The 18,834-nt window shown below is 43.2% G+C and overlaps 13 non-coding genes and 4 pseudogenes across 13 annotated transcripts; all 17 read right to left on the bottom strand.

The window, feature by feature from the left end:
- Positions 1-2,317: 2,317 nt before the first annotated feature.
- Positions 2,318-2,436, bottom strand: LOC142513666 (5S ribosomal RNA). Its single transcript, XR_012809601.1, has one exon. It is a non-coding gene; the product is annotated as a 5S ribosomal RNA (ribosomal RNA).
- Positions 2,437-3,116: 680 nt separating this feature from the next.
- LOC142515377 (5S ribosomal RNA) lies at positions 3,117-3,235 on the bottom strand. Its single transcript, XR_012811225.1, has one exon. It is a non-coding gene; the product is annotated as a 5S ribosomal RNA (ribosomal RNA).
- Positions 3,236-3,904: 669 nt separating this feature from the next.
- LOC142507246 (5S ribosomal RNA) lies at positions 3,905-4,025 on the bottom strand. Its single transcript, XR_012805507.1, has one exon. It is a non-coding gene; the product is annotated as a 5S ribosomal RNA (ribosomal RNA).
- A 2,172-nt stretch (positions 4,026-6,197) lies between these two features.
- Positions 6,198-6,316, bottom strand: LOC142513943 (5S ribosomal RNA). Its single transcript, XR_012809864.1, has one exon. It is a non-coding gene; the product is annotated as a 5S ribosomal RNA (ribosomal RNA).
- Positions 6,317-6,999: 683 nt separating this feature from the next.
- Positions 7,000-7,118, bottom strand: LOC142507347 (5S ribosomal RNA). The gene has a single exon (XR_012805607.1). It is a non-coding gene; the product is annotated as a 5S ribosomal RNA (ribosomal RNA).
- Positions 7,119-7,800: 682 nt separating this feature from the next.
- On the bottom strand, positions 7,801-7,919 carry LOC142514937 (5S ribosomal RNA). Its single transcript, XR_012810808.1, has one exon. It is a non-coding gene; the product is annotated as a 5S ribosomal RNA (ribosomal RNA).
- Positions 7,920-8,598: 679 nt separating this feature from the next.
- On the bottom strand, positions 8,599-8,718 carry LOC142517563 (5S ribosomal RNA). The gene has a single exon (XR_012813303.1). It is a non-coding gene; the product is annotated as a 5S ribosomal RNA (ribosomal RNA).
- Positions 8,719-9,401: 683 nt separating this feature from the next.
- On the bottom strand, positions 9,402-9,520 carry LOC142509567 (5S ribosomal RNA). The gene has a single exon (XR_012807735.1). It is a non-coding gene; the product is annotated as a 5S ribosomal RNA (ribosomal RNA).
- Positions 9,521-10,588: 1,068 nt separating this feature from the next.
- Positions 10,589-10,715, bottom strand: LOC142507758 (5S ribosomal RNA; annotated as a pseudogene).
- A 683-nt stretch (positions 10,716-11,398) lies between these two features.
- On the bottom strand, positions 11,399-11,517 carry LOC142508788 (5S ribosomal RNA). Its single transcript, XR_012806991.1, has one exon. It is a non-coding gene; the product is annotated as a 5S ribosomal RNA (ribosomal RNA).
- Positions 11,518-12,194: 677 nt separating this feature from the next.
- Positions 12,195-12,314, bottom strand: LOC142510180 (5S ribosomal RNA). Its single transcript, XR_012808307.1, has one exon. It is a non-coding gene; the product is annotated as a 5S ribosomal RNA (ribosomal RNA).
- A 680-nt stretch (positions 12,315-12,994) lies between these two features.
- On the bottom strand, positions 12,995-13,113 carry LOC142508496 (5S ribosomal RNA). The gene has a single exon (XR_012806707.1). It is a non-coding gene; the product is annotated as a 5S ribosomal RNA (ribosomal RNA).
- A 681-nt stretch (positions 13,114-13,794) lies between these two features.
- On the bottom strand, positions 13,795-13,913 carry LOC142508497 (5S ribosomal RNA). The gene has a single exon (XR_012806708.1). It is a non-coding gene; the product is annotated as a 5S ribosomal RNA (ribosomal RNA).
- Positions 13,914-14,597: 684 nt separating this feature from the next.
- On the bottom strand, positions 14,598-14,717 carry LOC142512356 (5S ribosomal RNA; annotated as a pseudogene).
- Positions 14,718-15,784: 1,067 nt separating this feature from the next.
- On the bottom strand, positions 15,785-15,911 carry LOC142516907 (5S ribosomal RNA; annotated as a pseudogene).
- Positions 15,912-16,591: 680 nt separating this feature from the next.
- Positions 16,592-16,711, bottom strand: LOC142513710 (5S ribosomal RNA). The gene has a single exon (XR_012809641.1). It is a non-coding gene; the product is annotated as a 5S ribosomal RNA (ribosomal RNA).
- A 674-nt stretch (positions 16,712-17,385) lies between these two features.
- On the bottom strand, positions 17,386-17,504 carry LOC142511415 (5S ribosomal RNA; annotated as a pseudogene).
- Positions 17,505-18,834: the final 1,330 nt, after the last annotated feature.

Here is an 18,834-nt window from a genome sequence, read left to right on the forward strand (position 1 = left end):
TGTGCTACCCTGTTCTGGTATTCTTCGAGGAGGCATATCTGAATATCAAAAGGATTAGTAACCCCAATCCAACAAACCTGTTTCAATTCAGTCCCTCCTCCGATCATCTTACTGCTGATCAAGAATCGGTTCAAATTCGTTCCCAATAATACATATTACACAATCGAATCAGATAAGTCAAGTAACATGTATTATATAAAGCAGTAAAGCATACTAGCAATCACAAGCAAGGAAAGAAAACTCAATCTACCTCGCTCACTAGCTTCTATCTCAGTCTAAAGGATCTATCGCTCTGATACCACCTGTTGTGGGGGCCCGGACGCTAATCATGTTCTTAATCATCATTGGGACTAATTAATCAATTATAAAACAGGGTCTAAATTTTTTTAAAAATGCGGAACGTAGTGAAATAAAACGTATATACATCTCAGTATAAAAGTACAAGTCCTGTACCACATACATTTATTCAACTAAGGCTTAACAGCTAATATCAAGTGTCCAACCCTATCTCTAATCCAAGTCCGGAGCCTCCACTCTAATCACGATCTTTCCTCATCTCCTCGACCCTAAGCCTGTCCCACCTTTTGTCGTGCACACATACAAAACAAGACAATAGCCGGATAACTCCGGTGAGAATAAATCACAGTATAAACAATGTAAACATGCAATCATATAAAAACATATACAAAAGCATATAACAAATATCATTCACATACAGCCAATCAACAAACATGTATGATATCAAAACTGTAAATCAACTAGTCGTATCAGACTTGACTCAAACAACGCGTCGTTTCAGACTCGACTCATTCCTAATCTAGGGATCCCGGTTTTGAATATTGAGAATTATATCGAATCTCAGTCGATAGGAATGACCCAACCCTAAACGGCATCGATATAATTCCTATATCCAGTGTCTGGGCGAAACAGCCATAGAATTGACGAATCAGTCAAGGATTAAGCGAATCAGCCAATAATTAGACGAATCAGTCAGGGACTAGGCGAATCAGCCGATGACTAGGCGAATCAGCCAGTAGCTAGGCAACTCAGCCGATAGCTAGACGAATCAGCCTATGACTAAACGAATCAGTAGTCAAAACATGCAGTGGCTATAAATCAATAGACTACAAACATCAACCTCATTAACTACAAATATCAATGCAGTAAACTAGGTATGTGATTTAGGTAAACTCGAGTCAAACCTCACTCGAGTTGTGCAATCCCAACTCAACATTAATTTATACCTTTCTTTCTGTCACTCTGACTCTGTCAAAGTCTCGAACTCAAAGCCTGACAATATCAATCTGGCAATAACAATATCGAGGAGTATAATATCAATACATTACTCCAATCAAATCTGTTCTGCTCAATACTCAATCTAATTCACTATCGATGGCATAACGGTACAATATCGATATACCCAACAATACCATATTAGTCAGATATCACTTCCAATATCTCATAATCGATAACAATTCAATTCTGATATCAAATCGACTCCAAAACTACTCCGAAAATCATAACAATTTCATATGATATCTGTTCTCCAGTCCGGTTTCGATTATACAATTTCTAATATCGCAAGAACATCATATATGAATCATATCCGATTCCTTCAACATCATAATTTCAAATCATATCAAAACGTAGCAAAACTTACGTCCAGTTGAAGCCTGCGTCGATAGGAACACAGTACTGAAGTCGGATTCAAAATCGGACGGGCGGATCGTTCACAAATCACAAATCTATACGCTAAAAGGCGTAAGGATTTCTTAGAGAAATCCTCGACTCTTCCTGCTAAATTCTGAAGAAGGAAACATATATATATATATATATATATATATCTCATGCATGTAAAGATATGTGTCCCATTCTCCCTGATTTTCAGTCGGCGCTCGGGCGGTTATAAACTACCGCTCGGGCGCCGAACACTCTGCCCGGTACTCGGCTTGTTATCCATTGGCGCTCGGGCGGTAATTTTCTACCGCTCGGGCACCACAGGTTCTGCCCGAATGGTATTCTTATTGAACACTGGCGCTCGGGCGGTCATTTCCTACCGCTCGGGCGCCAACAGTTCTGTCCAAACATTGTACTTTTCATATGTTTTGCCCAATCTGGTCTCGAAATGGCCCGGCTATAATCACCTCAATTCTTAATCAATAATCTAAGATTAACAGAATCAAAATCTCAGGCATTACACCGGGAGTGCCCGTGCTACGTTGATTTTACATGTTTTATCTGGTCCTGATCGAGATTTAGATGATTTAAGCCGAAATTCGTCTGTCAACAAGTAATTAAAAATGGAAAAACACGAAAAGGGGTGCAACACGAGGACTTCCTAGGGGGTCACCCATCCTAGTATTGCTCTCGCCGAAGCACGCTTAACTTCGGAGTTCTGATGGGATCCGGTGCATTAGTGCTCGTATGATCGCACCCGACATTGAGTGGGATGTTTATTCTTATATCCCTCGAGTACGTGTGGAGCGGGCGCCGATGGACAACACGTGGCACTGCTCTCGTCCAATCAGAACCATGAAGTTAAGCGTTCTGGCGCGATGACAGACCTAGGATGGGTGACCTCCCTGGGCATTCCTCGTGTCGCGACCGTTTACGTAACTTAGGGCTAAAACAGTCGAAATAATTGTTTTTAATGAGTTAACCATCTCAAGAATAATCTGCGTCGTACCCTTCTGCACAAAACCGGCTCACGACAACAAAAATCGCTAAATGTTCCTAGAAAATAGAAAAAAAAGAAGAAGAAAATAGCGAATGTAAAGCTATTATTATGCCTAGGATACGATAAAATGGAAGCGGAATCGAATTTCAGACTTCCTAAACGGATTTCTCGAGGAAACGGAAGCTTAACAGAAGCGGAAAATCGCAAATTTGAGGGTCTTAGAGAAGGAATTCGGCTAAAATCTCGCCAGCTCATTGCAGAGTAATGAGTCTCTTTCGTTTGCCCGTTTACAATCAAATTAGGCTACAATTTTATCCAAATCCGGTAGTGCCCGAGCTACGTTGATTTCACATGTCTTATCTGGTCCCGATCGAGATTCAGATGATTTGAGCCGAAAATCGTCTGTCAACAAGTAATCAAAAATAGAAAAACACGAAAAGGGCTGCAACACGAGGACTTCCCAGGGGGTCACCCTTCCTAGTACTTCTCTCGCCCTAGCACGGTTAACTTCGGAGTTCTGATGGGATCCGATGCATTAGTGCTGGTATGATCGCACCCGACAATGAGTGGGATGTTTATTTTTATATTCCTCGAGTACGTGTGGAGCGGGCGGCGTTGGACAACATGCGGCACTGCTCTCGCCCAATCAGAACCATGAAGTTAAGCGTTCTGGCGCGATGGCAGAGCTAGGATGGGTGACCTCCCTGGGCAGTCCTCGTGTCGCGACCATTTACGTAAATTAAGGCTAAAACAGTCGAAATAATTGTTTTTAATGAGTTAACCGTCTCTAGAGTAATCTGCATCATACCCTTCCGCACGAAAAAAAAAATCGTTAAATGTTCCAAGAAAATAGAAAAAAAATAAGAAGAAGAAATAGCGAATGTAAAGCTATTATTATGCCTACGATACGATAAAATGGAACCGGAATCGAATTTTGAACTTCCTAAGCGGATTTCTCCAGGAAAAAGAAGCTTAACAGAAGCGGAAAATCGTAAATTAGAGGGTCTTAGAGAAGGAATTTGGCTAAAATCTCGCCACCTCGTTGCGGAGTAATAAGTCTCGTTCGTTTTCCCGTTTACAATCAAATTAGGTTACAATTTTGTCCAAATCCGGCAGTGCCCGAGCTACGTTGATTTCACATTTCTTATCTGGTCCCGATCGAGATTCCGATGATTTGAGCCGAAAATCGTCTGTCAACAAGTAATCAAAAATAGAAAAACACGAAAAGGGGTGCAACAGGAGGACTTCCCAGGAGGGGTCACCCTTCCTAGTACTTCTCTCGCCCTAGCACGCTTAACTTCGGAGTTCTGATGGGATCCGATGCATTAGTGCTGGTATGATCGCACCCGACATTGAGTGGGATGTTTATATTTATATCCCTCGAGTACGTGTGGAGCGGGCGGCGTTGGACAACATGCGGCACTGCTCTCGCCCAATCAGAACCATGAAGTTAAGCGTTCTGGCGCGATGGCAGAGCTAGGATGGGTGACCTCCCTGGGCAGTCCTCGTGTCGCGACCATTTATGTAAATTAAGGCTAAAACAGTCGAAATAATTGTTTTTAATGAGTTAACCGTCTCCAAAGTAATATGCATCATACTCTTCTGCACAGAACCGGCCCACGACAAAAAAAATCGTTAAATGTTCCCAGAAAATAGAAAAAAAATAAGAAGAAGAAATGGCGAATGTAAAGCTATTATTATGCCTAGAATACGATAAAATGGAACCAGAATCGAATTTCGAACTTCCTAAGCGGATTTCTCGAGGAAACGGAAGCTTAACAAAAGCGGAAATCGCAAATTAGAGGGTCTTAGAGAAGGAATTCGGCTAAAATGTCACAACCTCATTGCGGAGTAATGAGTCTCGTTCGTTTGCCTGTTTACAATCAAATTAGCCTACAATTTTGTCCAAATCCGGCAGTGCTCGAGCTACTTTCATTTCACATGTTTATTTGGTCCCGATCGAGATTCAGATGATTTGAGCCGAAAATCGTCTGTCAACAAGTAATCAAAAATAGAAAAACACGAAAAGGGGTGCAACACGAGGACTTCCCAGGGGGGTCACCCATTCTAGTACTGCTCTCGCCCAAGCACGCTTAACTTCGCAGTTTTGATGGGACTTCGCAGTTTTTGACAACACGCGGCACTGCTCTCGCCCAATCATAACCATGACGTTAAGCGTTCTGGCGCGATGGCAGAGCAAGGATGGGTGACCTCCCTGGGAAGTCCTTGTGTCGCGACTATTTGCGTAAATTATGGCAAAACAGTCGAAATAATTGTTTTTAATGAGTTAACCGTCTCCGGAGTAATCTGCGTTATACCCTTCCACACAGAACCGGCTCACGACAACAAAAATCGCTAAATGTTCCCAGAAAATAGAAAAAAAATAAGAAGGAGAAAATAGCGAATGTAAAGCTATTATTATGCCTGGGATACGATAAAATGGAACCGGAATCGAATTTCGAACTTGCTAAGCGGATTTCTCGAGGAAATGGAAGCTTAACAGAAACGGAAAATCGCAAATTAGAGGGTCTTAGAGAAGGAATTCGGCTAAAATCTCGTTAGCACATTGCGGAGTAATGAGTCTCGTTTGTTTGCCCTGTTACAATAAAATTAACCTACAATTTTGTCCAAATCCGGCAGTTCCCGAGCAACGTTGATTTCACATGTCTTATTTGTTCCCGATCGAGATTCAGATGATTTGAGCCGAAAATCGTCTGTCAACAAGTAATCAAAAATAAAAAAAACACGAAAAGGGGTACAACCACGAGGACTTCCCAGGGGGTCACCCATCCTAGTACTGAGGGGATCCGGTGCATTAGTGCTAGTATGATCCACCCGACATTGAGTGGGATGTTTATTCTTATATCTCTCGAGTACGTGTGGAGCGGGCGGCGATGGACAACAGGCGGCACTGCTCTCGCCCAATCATAACCATGAAGTTAAGCGTTATGGCGCGATGGCAGTGCTAGGATGGGTGACCTCCCTGGGAAGACCTCGTGTCGCGACCGTTTACGTAAATTATGGATAAAACTGTCCAAATAATTGTTTTTAATGAGTTAACCTTCTCCGGAGTAATCTGCGTCATACCCTTCCGCACAGAACCGGCTCACGACAACAAAAATCGATAAATGTTCCCAGAAAATAGAAAAAAAAATAAGAAGAAGGAAATAACGAATGTAAAGCTATTATTATCCCTGGGATACAATAAAATAGAACCGGAATCGAATTTCGAACTTCCTACATGGATTTCTCGAGGAAACGAAAGCTTAACAGAAGCGGTAAATCGCAAATTAGAGGGTCTTAGAGAAGGAATTCGGCTAAAATCTCGTCAACTCATTGCGTAGTAATGAGTCTCGTCCGTTTGCCTGTTTACAATCAAATTAGCTTACAATTTTGTCCAAATCCGGCAGTGGCCGAGCTACGTTGATTTCACATGTCTTATCTGGTCCGATCGAGATTCAGATGATTTGAGCCGAAAATCGTCTGTCAACAAGTAATCAAAAATAGAAAAACACGAAAAGGGGTGCAACACGAGGACTTCCCAGGGGGTCACCCATCCTAGTACTGCTCTTGCCCAAGCAAGCTTAACTTCGGAGTTCTGATGGGATCCGGTGCATTAGTGCAGGTATGATTGCACCCGACATTGAGTGGGATGTTTATTCTTATATCCCTCGAGTACGTGTGGAGCGGGCGGCGATGGACAACACGCGGCACTGCTCTCGCCCAATCATAACCATGAAGTTAAGCGTTCTGGCGCGATGGCAGAGCTAGGATGGGTGACCTCCCTGTGAAGACCTCGTGTCGCGACCGTTTGCGTAAATTATGGATAAAACAGACGAAATAATTGTTTTTAATGAGTTAACCATCTCCGGAGTAATCTGCGTCATACCCTTCCGCACAGAACCGGCTCACGACAACAAAAATCGATAAATGTTCCCATAAAATAGAAAAAAAATAAGAAGAAGAAAATAACGAATGTAAAGTTATTATTATGCATGGGATACGATAAAATGGAACCGGAATGGAATTTCGAACTTCCTAAGCGGATTTCTCGAGGAAACGAAAGCTTAACAGAAGCGGTAAATCGCAAATTAGAAGGTCTTAGAGAAGGAATTCGGCAAAAATCTCGTCAGCTCATTGCGTAGTAATGAGTCTCGTCCGTTTGCCCGTTTACAATCAAATTAGCCTACAATTTTGTCCAAATCCGGCAGTGCCCGAGCTACTTTCATTTCACATGTCTTATCTGGTCCCGATCGAGATTCAGATGATTTGAGCCGAAACTCGTCTGTCAACAAGTAATCAGAAATAGAAAAACACGAAAAGAGGTGCAACACAAGGACTTCCCAGGGGGTCACCCATCCTAGTACTGCTCTCGCCCAAGCACGCTTAACTTCGGAGTTCTGATTGGATCCGGTGTATTAGTACTGGTATGATCGAAACCGACATTGAGTGGGATGTTTATTTTTATATCCCACGAGTACGTGTGGAGCGGGCGGCGATGGACAACACGCGGCACTGCTCTCGCCCAATCATAACCATGAAGTTAAGCGTTCAGGCGCGATGGCAGAGCTAGGATGGATGACCTCCCTGGGAAGTCCTCGTGTCACGACCGTTTACGTAAATTATTGCTAAAACAGGCGAAATAATTGTTTTTATTGAGTTAACCGTCTCCGGAGTAATCTTCGTCACACCCTTCCGCACAGAACCGGCTCACGACAACAAAAATCGATAAATGTTCCCAGAAAATAGAAAAAAAATAAGAAGAAGGAAATAACGAATGTAAAGCTATTATTATGCTTGGGATACGATAAAATGGAACCGGAATCGAATTTCGAACTTCCTAAGCGGATTTCTCGAGGAAACGAAAGCTTAACAGAAGCGGTAAATCGTAAATTAGAGGGTCTTAGAGAAGGAATTCGACTAAACTCTCTTCAGCTCATTGCATAGCAATGAGTCTCGTCCGTTTGCCCGTTTACAATCAAATTAGCCTACAATTTTGTCCAAATCCGGCAGTGCCCGAGCTACTTTCATTTCACATGTCTTATCTGTTCACGATCGAGATTCAGATGATTTGAGCCGAAAATCGTCTGTCAACAAGTAATCAAAAATAGAAAAACACGAAAAGGGTGCAACACGGGAACTTCCCAGGGGGTCACCGATCCTAGTACTGCTCTCGCCCAAGCACGCTTAACTTCGGAGTTCTGATGGGATCCGGTGCATTTGTGCTGGTATGATCGCACCATTGAGTGGGATGTTTATTCTTATATCCCTCGAGTACGTGTGGAGCGGGCGGCGATGGACAACACGCAGCACTGCTCTCGTCTAATCAGAACCATGAAGTTAAGAGGTCTGGCGCGATGGCAGAGCTAGGACGGGTGACCTCCCTGGGAAGATCTCGTGTCGCGACCGTTTACGTAAATTATGGATAAAACAGTCGAAATAATTGTTTTTAATGAGTTAACCGTCTCCGGAGTAATCTGCGTCATACCCTTCCGCACAGAACCGGCTCACGACAACAAAAATCGATAAATGTTCCCAGGAAATAGAAAAAAAATAAGAAGAAGAAAATAACGAATGTAAAGCTATTATTATGCCTGGGATACGATAAAATAGAACCGGAATCGAATTTCGAACTTTCTAAGCGGATATCCCGAGGAAACGAAAGCTTAACAGAAGCGGTAAATCGCAAATTAGTGGGTCTTAGAGAAGGAATTCGGCTAAAATCTCTTCAACTCATTGCGTAGCAATGAGTCTCGTCCGTTTGCCCGTTTACAATCAAATTAGCCTACAATTTTTTCCAAATCCGACAGTGCCCGAGCTACTTTCATTTCACATGTCTTATCTGGTCCCGTTCGAGATTCAGATGATTTGAGCCTAAAATCGTCTGTCAACAAGTAATCAAAAATAAAAAAACACAAAAAGGGGTGCAACACGAAGGACTTTCCAAGGGGTCACCCATCCTAGTACTGCTCTCGCCTAAGCACGCTTAACTTCGGAGTTCTGATGGGATCTGGTGCATTAGTGCTGGTATGATCGCACCCGACATTGAGTGAGATGTTTATTTTTATATCCCTCGACTACGTGTGGAGCGGGCGGCGATGGACAACACGCGGCACTGCTCTCGCCCAATCATAACCATGAAGTTAAGCGTTCTGGCGTGATGGCAGAGCTAGGATGGGTGACCTCCCTGGGAAGACCTCGTGTCGCGACCGTTTACGTAAATTATGGATAAAACAGTCGAAATAATTGTTTTTATTGAGTTAACCGTCTCCGGAGTAATATACGTCATACCCTTCCGCACAGAACCGGCTCACGACAACAAAAATCGATAAATGTTCAAAGAAAATAGAAAAAAAAATAAGAAGAAGGAAATAACGAATGTAAAGCTATTATTATGCTTGGGATACGATAAAATCGAACCGGAATCGAATTTCGAACTTCCTAAGCGTATTTCTCAAGGAAACGAAAGCTTAACAGAAGCGGTAAATCGCAAATTAGAGGGTCTTAGAGAAGAAATTCGGCTAAAATCTCGTCAGCTCATTGCGTAGTAATGAGTCTCGTCCGTTTGCCCGTTTACAATCAAATTAGCCTACAATTTTGTCCAAATCCGGCAGTGCCCGAGCTACTTTCATTTCACATGTCTTATCTGGTCCCGATCGAGATTCAGATGATTTGAGTCGAAAATCGTCTGTCAACAAGTAATCAAAAATAGAAAAACAAGAAAAGGATGCAACACGAGGAATGGGAAGGGGGTCACCCATCCTAGTACTGCTCTCGCCAGAGCACGCTTAACTTCGGAGTTCTGATGGGATCCGGTGCATTAGTGCTGGTATGATCGCACCCGACATTGAGTGGGATGTTTATTCTTATATCCCTCGAGTACGTGTGGAGCGGGCGGCGATGGATAACACGCGGCACTGCTCTCGCCCAATCATAACCATGAAGTTAAGCGTTCTGGCGCGATGGCAGAGCTAGGATGGGTGACCTCCCTGGGAAGACCTCGTGTCGCGACCGTTTACGTAAATTATGGATAAAACAGTCGAAATAATTGTTTTTAATGAGTTAACCGTCTCCGGAGTAATCTGTGTCATACCCTTCCGCACAGAACCGGCTCACGACAACAAAAATCGATAAATGTTCCCAGAAAATAGAAAAAAAAATAAGAAGAAGGAAATAACGAATGTAAAGCTATTATTATGCCTGGGATACGATAAAATGGAACCGGAATCGAATTTCGAACTTCCTAAGCGGATTTCTCGAGGAAACGAAAGCTTAACAAAAGCGGTAAATCGGAATTAGAGGGTCTCAGAGAAGGAATTCGGCTAAAATCTCGTCAGCTCATTGCGTAGTAATGAGTCTCGTCCGTTTGCCCGTTTACAATCAAATTAGCCTACGATTTTGTCCAAATCCGGCAGTGCCCGAGCTACTTTCATTTCACATTTCTTATCTGGTCCCGATCGAGATTCAGATGATTGGAGCCGAAAATCGTCTGTCAACAAGTAATCAAAAATATAAAAACACGAAAAGGGTGAAACCAGAGGACATCCCATGGGGTAAATAACGAATGTAAAGCTATTATTATGCCTGGGGTACGATAAAATGGAACCGGAATCGAATTTCGAACTTCCTAAGCGGATTTCACAAGGAAACGAAAGCTTAACAAAAGCGGTAAATCGAAAATTAGAGGGTCTTAGAGAAGGAATTCGGCTAAAATCTCGTCAGCTCATTGCGTAGTAATGAGTCTCGTCCGTTTGCCCGTTTACAATCAAATTAGCCTACAATTTTGTCCAAATCCGGCAGTGCCCGAGCTACTTTCATTTCACATGTCTTATCTGGTCCTGATCGAGATTCAGATGATTTGAGCCGAAAATCGTCCGTCAACAAGTAATCAAAAATAGAAAAACACAAAAAGGGGTGCAACACGAGGACTTCCCAGGGGGTCACCCATCCTAGTACTGCTGTCGCCCAAGCACGCTTAACTTCGGAGTTTCGGTGTTCTGATGGGATCCGGTGCATTAGTGCTGGTATGATCGCACCCGACATTGAGTGGGATGTTTATTCTTATATCCCTCGAGTACGTGTGGAGCGGGCGCCGATGGACAACACGCGGCACTGCTCTCGCCCAATCATAACCATGAAGTTAAGCGTTCTGGCGCGATGGCAGAGCTAGGATGGGTGACCACCCTGGGAAGACCTCGTATCACGACCGTTTACTTAAATTATGGATAAAAAAGTCGAAATAATTGTTTTTAATGAGTTAACAGTCTCCGGAGTAATCTGCGTCATACCCTTCCGCACAGAACCGGCTCACGACAACAAAAATCGATAAATGTTCCCAATAAAAAGAAAAAAAAATAAGAAGAAGGAAATAACGAATGTAAAGCTTATATTATGTCTGGAATACGATAAAATGGAACAGGAATCGAATTTCGAACTTCCTAAGCAGATTTCTCGAGGAAACGAAAGCTTAACAGAAGCGGTAAATCGCAAATTAGAGGGTCTTAGAGAAGGAATTCGGCTAAAATATCGTCAGCTCATTGCGTAGTATGAGTCTCGTCCGTTTGCCCGTTTACAATCAAATTAGCCTACAATTTTGTCCAAATCCGGCAGTGCCCGAGCTACTTTCATTTCACATGTCTTATCTGTTCCCGATCGAGATTCAGATGATTTGAGCCGAAAATCGTCTGTCAACAAGTAATCAAAAATAGAAAAACACGAAAAGGGGTGCAACACGAGGACTTCCCAAGGGGTCACCCATCCTAGTACTGTCCTCGTCCAAGCACGCTTAACTTCGGAGTTCTGATGGGATCCGGTGCATTAGTGCTGGTATGATCGCACCCGACATTGAGTGGAATGTTTATTCTTATATCCCTCGAGTACGTGTGGAGCAGGCGGCGATGGACAACACGCGGAACTGCTCTCGCCCAATCATAACCATGAAGTTAAGCGTTCTGGCGCGATGGCAGAGCGAGGATGGGTGACCTCCCTGGGAAGTCCTCGTGTCGCGACCGTTTACGTAAATTATGGATAAAACAATCGAAATAATTGTTTTTAATGAGTTAACCGTCTCCGGAGTAATCTGCGTCATACCTTTCCGCACAGAACCGGCTCAGGACAACAAAAATCGATAAATGTTCCCAGAAAAAAAAAATAAGAAGAAGGAAATAACGAATGTAAAGCTATTATTATGCTTGGGATACGATAAAATGGAACCGGAATCGAATTTCGAACTTCCTAAGTGGATTTCTTGAGGAAACGAAAGCCTAACAGAAGCGTTAAATCGCAAATTAGAGGGTCTTAGAGAAGGAATTCGGCTAAAATCTCGTCAACTCATTGCCTAGCAATGATTTTCGTCCGTTTGCCCGTTTACAAATAAATTAGCCTACAATTTTGTCCAAATCCGGCAGTGCCCTAGCTACTTTCATTTCACATGTCTTATCTGGTCCGATCGAGATTCAGATGATTTGAGCCGAAAATCGTCTGTCAACAAGTAATCGAAAATAGAAAAACACGAAAAGGGGTGCAATACGAGGACTTCCCAGGGGGTCACCCATCCTAGTACTGCTCTCGCCCTAACACGCTTAACTTCTGAGTTTTGATGATATTCCGGTGCATTAGTGCTGTTATGATCGCACCCGACATTGAGTGGGATATTTGTTCTTATATCCCTCGAGTACGTGTGGAGCGGGCGGCGATGGACAACACGCGGCACTGCTCTCGCCCAATCAGAACCATGAAGTTAAGCGTTCTGGCGCGATGGCAGAGCTAGGATGGATGACCTCCCTGGGAAGTCCTCGTGTCGCGACCGTTTACGTAAATTATTGCTAAAACAGGCGAAATAATTGTTTTTAATGAGTTAACCGTCTCCGGAGTAATCTGTGTCATACCCTTCCGCACAGAACCGGCTCACGACAACAAAAATCGATAAATGTTCCCAGAAAATAGAAAAAAAAATAAGAAGAAGGAAATAACGAATGTAAAGCTATTATTATGCCTGGGATACGATAAAATGGAACCGCAATCGAATTTCGAACTTCCTAAGCGGATATCTCGAGAAAACGAAAGCTTAACAGAAGCGGTAAATCGCAAATTAGAAGGTTTTAGAGAAGGAATTCGGGTAAAATCTCGTCAACTCATTGCCAATGAGTCTCGTCCATTTGCCTGTTTACAATCAAATTAGTCTACAATTTTGTCCAAATCCGGCAGTGCCCGAGCTACTTTCATTTCACATGTCTTATCTGTTCCCGATCGAGATTCAGATGATTTGAGCCGAAAATCGTCTGTCAACAAGTAATCAAAAATAGAAAAACACGAAAAAGGATGCAACACGAGGACTTTTCAAAGGGTCACCCATCCTAGTACTGCTCTCGCCCAAGCACGCTTAACTTCGGAGTTCTGATGAGATACGGTGCATTAGTGCTGGTATTATCGCACCAGACATTGAGTGGGATATTTATTCTTATATCCCTCGAGTACGTGTGGAGCGGGCGGCGATGGACAACACGCGGCACTGCTCTCGCCCAATCATAACCATGAAGTTAAGCGTTCTGGCGCGATGGCAGAGCTAGGATGGGTGACCTCCCTGGGAAGTCCTCGTGTCGCGACCGTTTACGTAAATTATGGATAAAACAGTCGAAATAATTGTTTTTAATGAGTTAACCGTCTCCGGAGTAATCTGCGTCATACCCTTCCGCACAGAACCGGCTCACGACAACAAAAATCGATAAATGTTCCCAGAAAATAGAAAAAAAAAATAAGAAGAAGGAAATAACGAATGTAAAGCTATTATTATGCCTGGGATACGATAAAATGGAACCGCAATCGAATTTCGAACTTCCTAAGCGGATATCTCGAGAAAACGAAAGCTTAACAGAAGCGGTAAATCGCAAATTAGAAGGTTTTAGAGAAGGAATTCGGCTAAAATCTCGTCAACTCATTGCCAATGAGTCTCGTCCATTTGCCTGTTTACAATCAAATTAGTCTACAATTTTGTCCAAATCCGGCAGTGCCCGAGCTACTTTCATTTCACATGTCTTATCTGTTCCCGATCGAGATTCAGATGATTTGAGCCGAAAATCGTCTGTCAACAAGTAATCAAAAATAGAAAAACACGAAAAAGGATGCAACACGAGGACTTTTCAAAGGGTCACCCATCCTAGTACTGCTCTCGCCCAAGCACGCTTAACTTCGGAGTTCTGATGAGATACGGTGCATTAGTGCTGGTATTATCGCACCAGACATTGAGTGGGATGTTTATTCTTATATCCCTCGAGTACGTGTGGAGCGGGCGGCGATGGACAACACGCGGCACTGCTCTCGCCCAATCATAACCATGAAGTTAAGCGTTCTGGCGCGATGGCAGAGCTAGGATGGGTGACCTCCCTGGGAAGTCCTCGTGTCGCGACCGTTTACGTAAATTATGGATAAAACAATCGAAATAATTGTTTTTAATGAGTTAACCGTCTCCGGAGTAATCTGCGTCATACCCTTCCGCACAGAACCGGCTCACGACAAAAAAAATCGATAAATGTTCCCAGAAAATAGAAAAAAAAATAAGAAGAAGGAAATAACGAATGTAAAGCTTATATTATGTCTGGGATACGATAAAATAGAACCGGAATCGAATTTCGAACTTCCTAAGTGTATTTCTCGAGGAAACGAAAGCTTAACAGAAGCGTTAAATCGCAAATTAGAGGGTCTTAGAGAAGAAATTCGGCTAAAATCTCGTCAACTCATTGCATAGCAATGAGTCTTGTCCGTTTGCCCGTTTACAATCAAATTAGCCTACAATTTTGTCCAAATCCGGCAGTGCCCGAGCTACTTTCATTTCACATGTCTTATCTGGTCCCGATCGAGATTCAGATGATTTGAGCCGAAAATCGTCTGTCAACAAGTAATAAAAAATAGAAAAACACGAAAAGGGGTGCAATAAGAGGACTTCCCAGGGGGTCACCCATACTAGTACGGCTCTCGCCCAAACACGCTTAACTTCTGAGTTTTGATGATATTCCGGTGCATTAGTGCTGTTATGATCGCACCCGACATTGAGTGGGATATTTGTTCTTATATCCCTCGAGTACATGTGGAGCGGGCGGCGATGGACAACACGCGGCACTGCTCTCGCCCAATCAGAACCATGAAGTTAAGCGTTCTGGCGCGATGGCAGAGCTAGGATGGATGACCTCCCTGGGAAGTCCTCGTGTCGCGACCGTTTACGTAAATTATAGCTAAAACAGGCGAAATAATTGTTTTTAATGAGTTAACCGTCTCCGGAGTAATCTGCGTCATACCCTTCCGCACAGAACCGGCTCACGACAACAAAAATCGATAAATGTTCCCCGAAAATAGAAAAAAATAAGAAGAAGAAAATAACGAATGTAAAGATATTATTATGCTTGGGATACGATAAAATGGAACCGGAATCGAATTTCGAACTTCCTAAGCGGATTTCTCGAGGAAACGAAAGCTTAACAAAAGCGGTAAATCGCAAATTAGAGGGTCTCAGAGAAGGAATTCGGCTAAAATCTCGTCAGCTCATTGCGTAGTAATGAGTCTCGTCCGTTTGCCCGTTTACAATCAAATTAGCCTACGATTTTGTCCAAATCCTGCAGTGCCCGAGCTACTTTCATTTCACATGTCTTATCTGGTCCCGATCGAGATTCAGATGATTGGAGCCGAAAATCGTCTGTCAACAAGTAATCAAAAATATAAAAACACGAAAAGGGTGAAACCAGAGGACATCCCAGGGGGTAAATAACGAATGTAAAGCTATTATTATGCCTGGGGTACGATAAAATGGAACCGGAATCGAATTTCGAACTTCCTAAGCGGATTTCACAAGGAAACGAAAGCTTAACAGAAGCGGTAAATCGAAAATTAGAGGGTCTTAGAGAAGGAATTCGGCTAAAATCTCGTCAGCTCATTGCGTAGTAATGAGTCTCGTCCGTTTGCCCGTTTACAATCAAATTAGCCTACAATTTTGTCCAAATCCGGCAGTGCCCGAGCTACTTTCATTTCACATGTCTTATCTGGTCCTGATCGAGATTCAGATGATTTGAGCCGAAAATCGTCCGTCAACAAGTAATCAAAAATAGAAAAAAACAAAAAGGGGTGCAACACGACGACTTCCCAGGGGGTCACCCATCCTAGTACTGCTGTCGCCCAAGCACGCTTAACTTCGGAGTTTCGGAGTTCTGATGGGATCCGGTGCATTAGTGCTGGTATGATCGCACCCGACATTGAGTGGGATGTTTATTCTTATATCCCTCAAGTACGTGTGGAGCGGGCGCCGATGGACAACACGCGGCACTGCTCTCGCCCAATCATAACCATGAAGTTAAGCGTTCTGGCGCGATGGCAGAGCTAGGATGGGTGACCACCCTGGGAAGACCTCGTATCACGACCGTTTACTTAAATTATGGATAAAAAAGTCGAAATAATTGTTTTTAATGAGTTAACAGTCTCCGGAGTAATCTGCGTCATACCCTTCCGCACAGAACCGGCTCACGACAACAAAAATCGATAAATGTTCCCAATAAAAAGAAAAAAAATAAGAAGAAGGAAATACGAATGTAAAGCTTATATTATGTCTGGAATACGATAAAATGGAACCGGAATCGAATTTCGAACTTCCTAAGCAGATTTCTCGAGGAAACGAAAGCTTAACAGAAGCGGTAAATCGCAAATTAGAGGGTCTTAGAGAAGGAATTCGGCTAAATATCGTCAGCTCATTGCGTAGTATGAGTCTCGTCCGTTTGCCCGTTTACAATCAAATTAGCCTACAATTTTGTCCAAATCCGGCAGTGCCCGAGCTACTTTCATTTCACATGTCTTATCTGTTCCCGATCGAGATTCAGATGATTTGAGCCGAAAATCGTCTGTCAACAAGTAATCAAAAATAGAAAAACACGAAAAGGGGTGCAACACGAGGACTTCCCAAGGGGGTCACCCATCCTAGTACTGTCCTCGTCCAAGCACGCTTAACTTCGGAGTTCTGATGGGATCCGGTGCATTAGTGCTGGTATGATCGCACCCGACATTGAGTGGAATGTTTATTCTTATATCCCTCGAGTACGTGTGGAGCAGGGCGGCGATGGACAACACGCGGCACTGCTCTCGCCCAATCATAACCATGAAGTTAAGCGTTCTGGCGCGATGGCAGAGCTAGGATGGTTGACCTCCCTGGGAAGTCCTCGTGTCGCGACCGTTTACGTAAATTATGGATAAACAGTCGAAATAATTGTTTTAATGAGTTAACCGTCTCCGGAGTAATCTGCGTCATACCTTTCCGCACAGAACCGGCTCAGACAACAAAAATCGATAAATGTTTCCCAGAAAAAAAAAAATAAGAAGAAGGAAATACGAATGTAAAGCTATTATTATGCTTGGGATACGATAAATGGAACCGGAATCGAATTGCGAACTTCCTAAGTGGATTTCTTGAGGAAACGAAAGCCTAACAGAAGCGTTAAATCGCAAATTAGAGGGTCTTAGAGAAGGAATTCGGCTAAAATCTCGTCAACTCATTGCCTAGCAATGATTTTCGTCCGTTTGCCCGTTTACAATCAAATTAGCCTACAATTTTGTCCAAATCCGGCAGTGCCCTAGCTACTTCATTTCACATGTCTTATCTGGTCCCGATCGAGATTCAGATGATTTGAGCCAAAAATCGTCTGTCACAAGTAATCGAAAATAGAAAAAACACGAAAGGGGTGCAATACGAGGACTTCCCAGGGGGTCACCCTCCTAGTACTGCTCTCGCCCTAACACGCTTAACTTCTGAGTTTTGATGATATTCCGGTGCATTAGTGCTGTTATGATCGCACCCGACATTGAGTGGGATATTTGTTCTTATATCCCTCGAGTACGTGTGGAGCGGGCGGCGATGGACAACACGCGGCACTGCTCTCGCCCAATCAGAACCATGAAGTTAAGCGTTCTGGCGCGATGGCAGAGCTAGGATGGATGACCTCCCTGGGAAGTCCTCGTGTCGCGACCGTTTACGTAAATTATTGCTAAAACAGGCGAAATAATTGTTTTTAATGAGTTAACCGTCTCCGGAGTAATCTGCGTCAGTACCCTTCCACACAGAACCGGCTCACGACAACAAAAATCGATAAATGTTCCCCGAAAATAAAAAAAAATAAGAAGAAGGAAATAACGAATGTAAAGCTCTTATTATGCCTGGGATACGATAAAATGGAACCGGAATCGAATTTCGAACTTCCTAAGCAGATTTATCGAGGAAACGAAAGCTTAACAGAAAGCGGTAAATCGCAAATTAGAGGGTCTTAGAGAAGAAATTCGGCTAAATCTCGTCAGCTCATTGCATAGCAATGAGTCTCGTCCGTTTGCCCGTTTACAATCAAATTAGCCTACAATTTTGTCCAAATCCGGCAGTGCCCGAGCTACTTTCATTTCACATGTCTTATCTGTTCCCGATCGAGATTCAGATGATTTGAGCCGAAAATCGTCTGTCAACAAGTAATCAAAAATAGAAAAACACGAAAAGGGTGCAACACGGGAACTTCCCAGGGGATGGGATCCGGTGCATTAGTGCTGGTATGATCGCACACGACATTGAGTGGGATGTTTATTCTTATATTCATCGAGTACGTGTGGAGAGGGCGGCGATGGACAACACGCGGCACTGCTCTCGCCGAATCATAACCATGAAGTTAAGCGTTCTGGCGCGATGGCAGAGCTAGGATGGGTGACCTCCCTGGGAAGTCCTCGTGTCGCGACCGTTTACGTAAATTATGGATAAAACAGTCGAAATAATTATTTTTAATGAGTTAACCGTCTCCGGAGTAATCTGCGTCATACCTTTCCGCATAGAACCGGCTCAGGACAACAAAAATCGATAAATGTTCCCAGAAAAAAAAAATAAGAAGAAGGAAATAACAAATGTAAAGCTATTATTATGCTTGGGATACGATAAAATGGAACCGGAATCGAATTTCGAACTTCCTAAGCGGATTTCTCGAGGAAACGAAAACTTAACAGAAGCGTTAAATCGCAAATTAGAGGGTCTTAGAGAAGGAATTCGGCTAAAATCTCGTCAGCTCATTGCCTAGGAATGAGTCTCATCCGTTTCCGTTTGCCCGTTTACAATAAATTAGCCTACAATTTTGTCCAAATCGGCAGTGCCCGAGCTA

Source organism: Primulina tabacum, chromosome 10 (genome assembly GCF_025594145.1).
Source record: "Primulina tabacum isolate GXHZ01 chromosome 10, ASM2559414v2, whole genome shotgun sequence".
NCBI classification, from domain to species: Eukaryota; Viridiplantae; Streptophyta; class Magnoliopsida; order Lamiales; family Gesneriaceae; genus Primulina; species Primulina tabacum.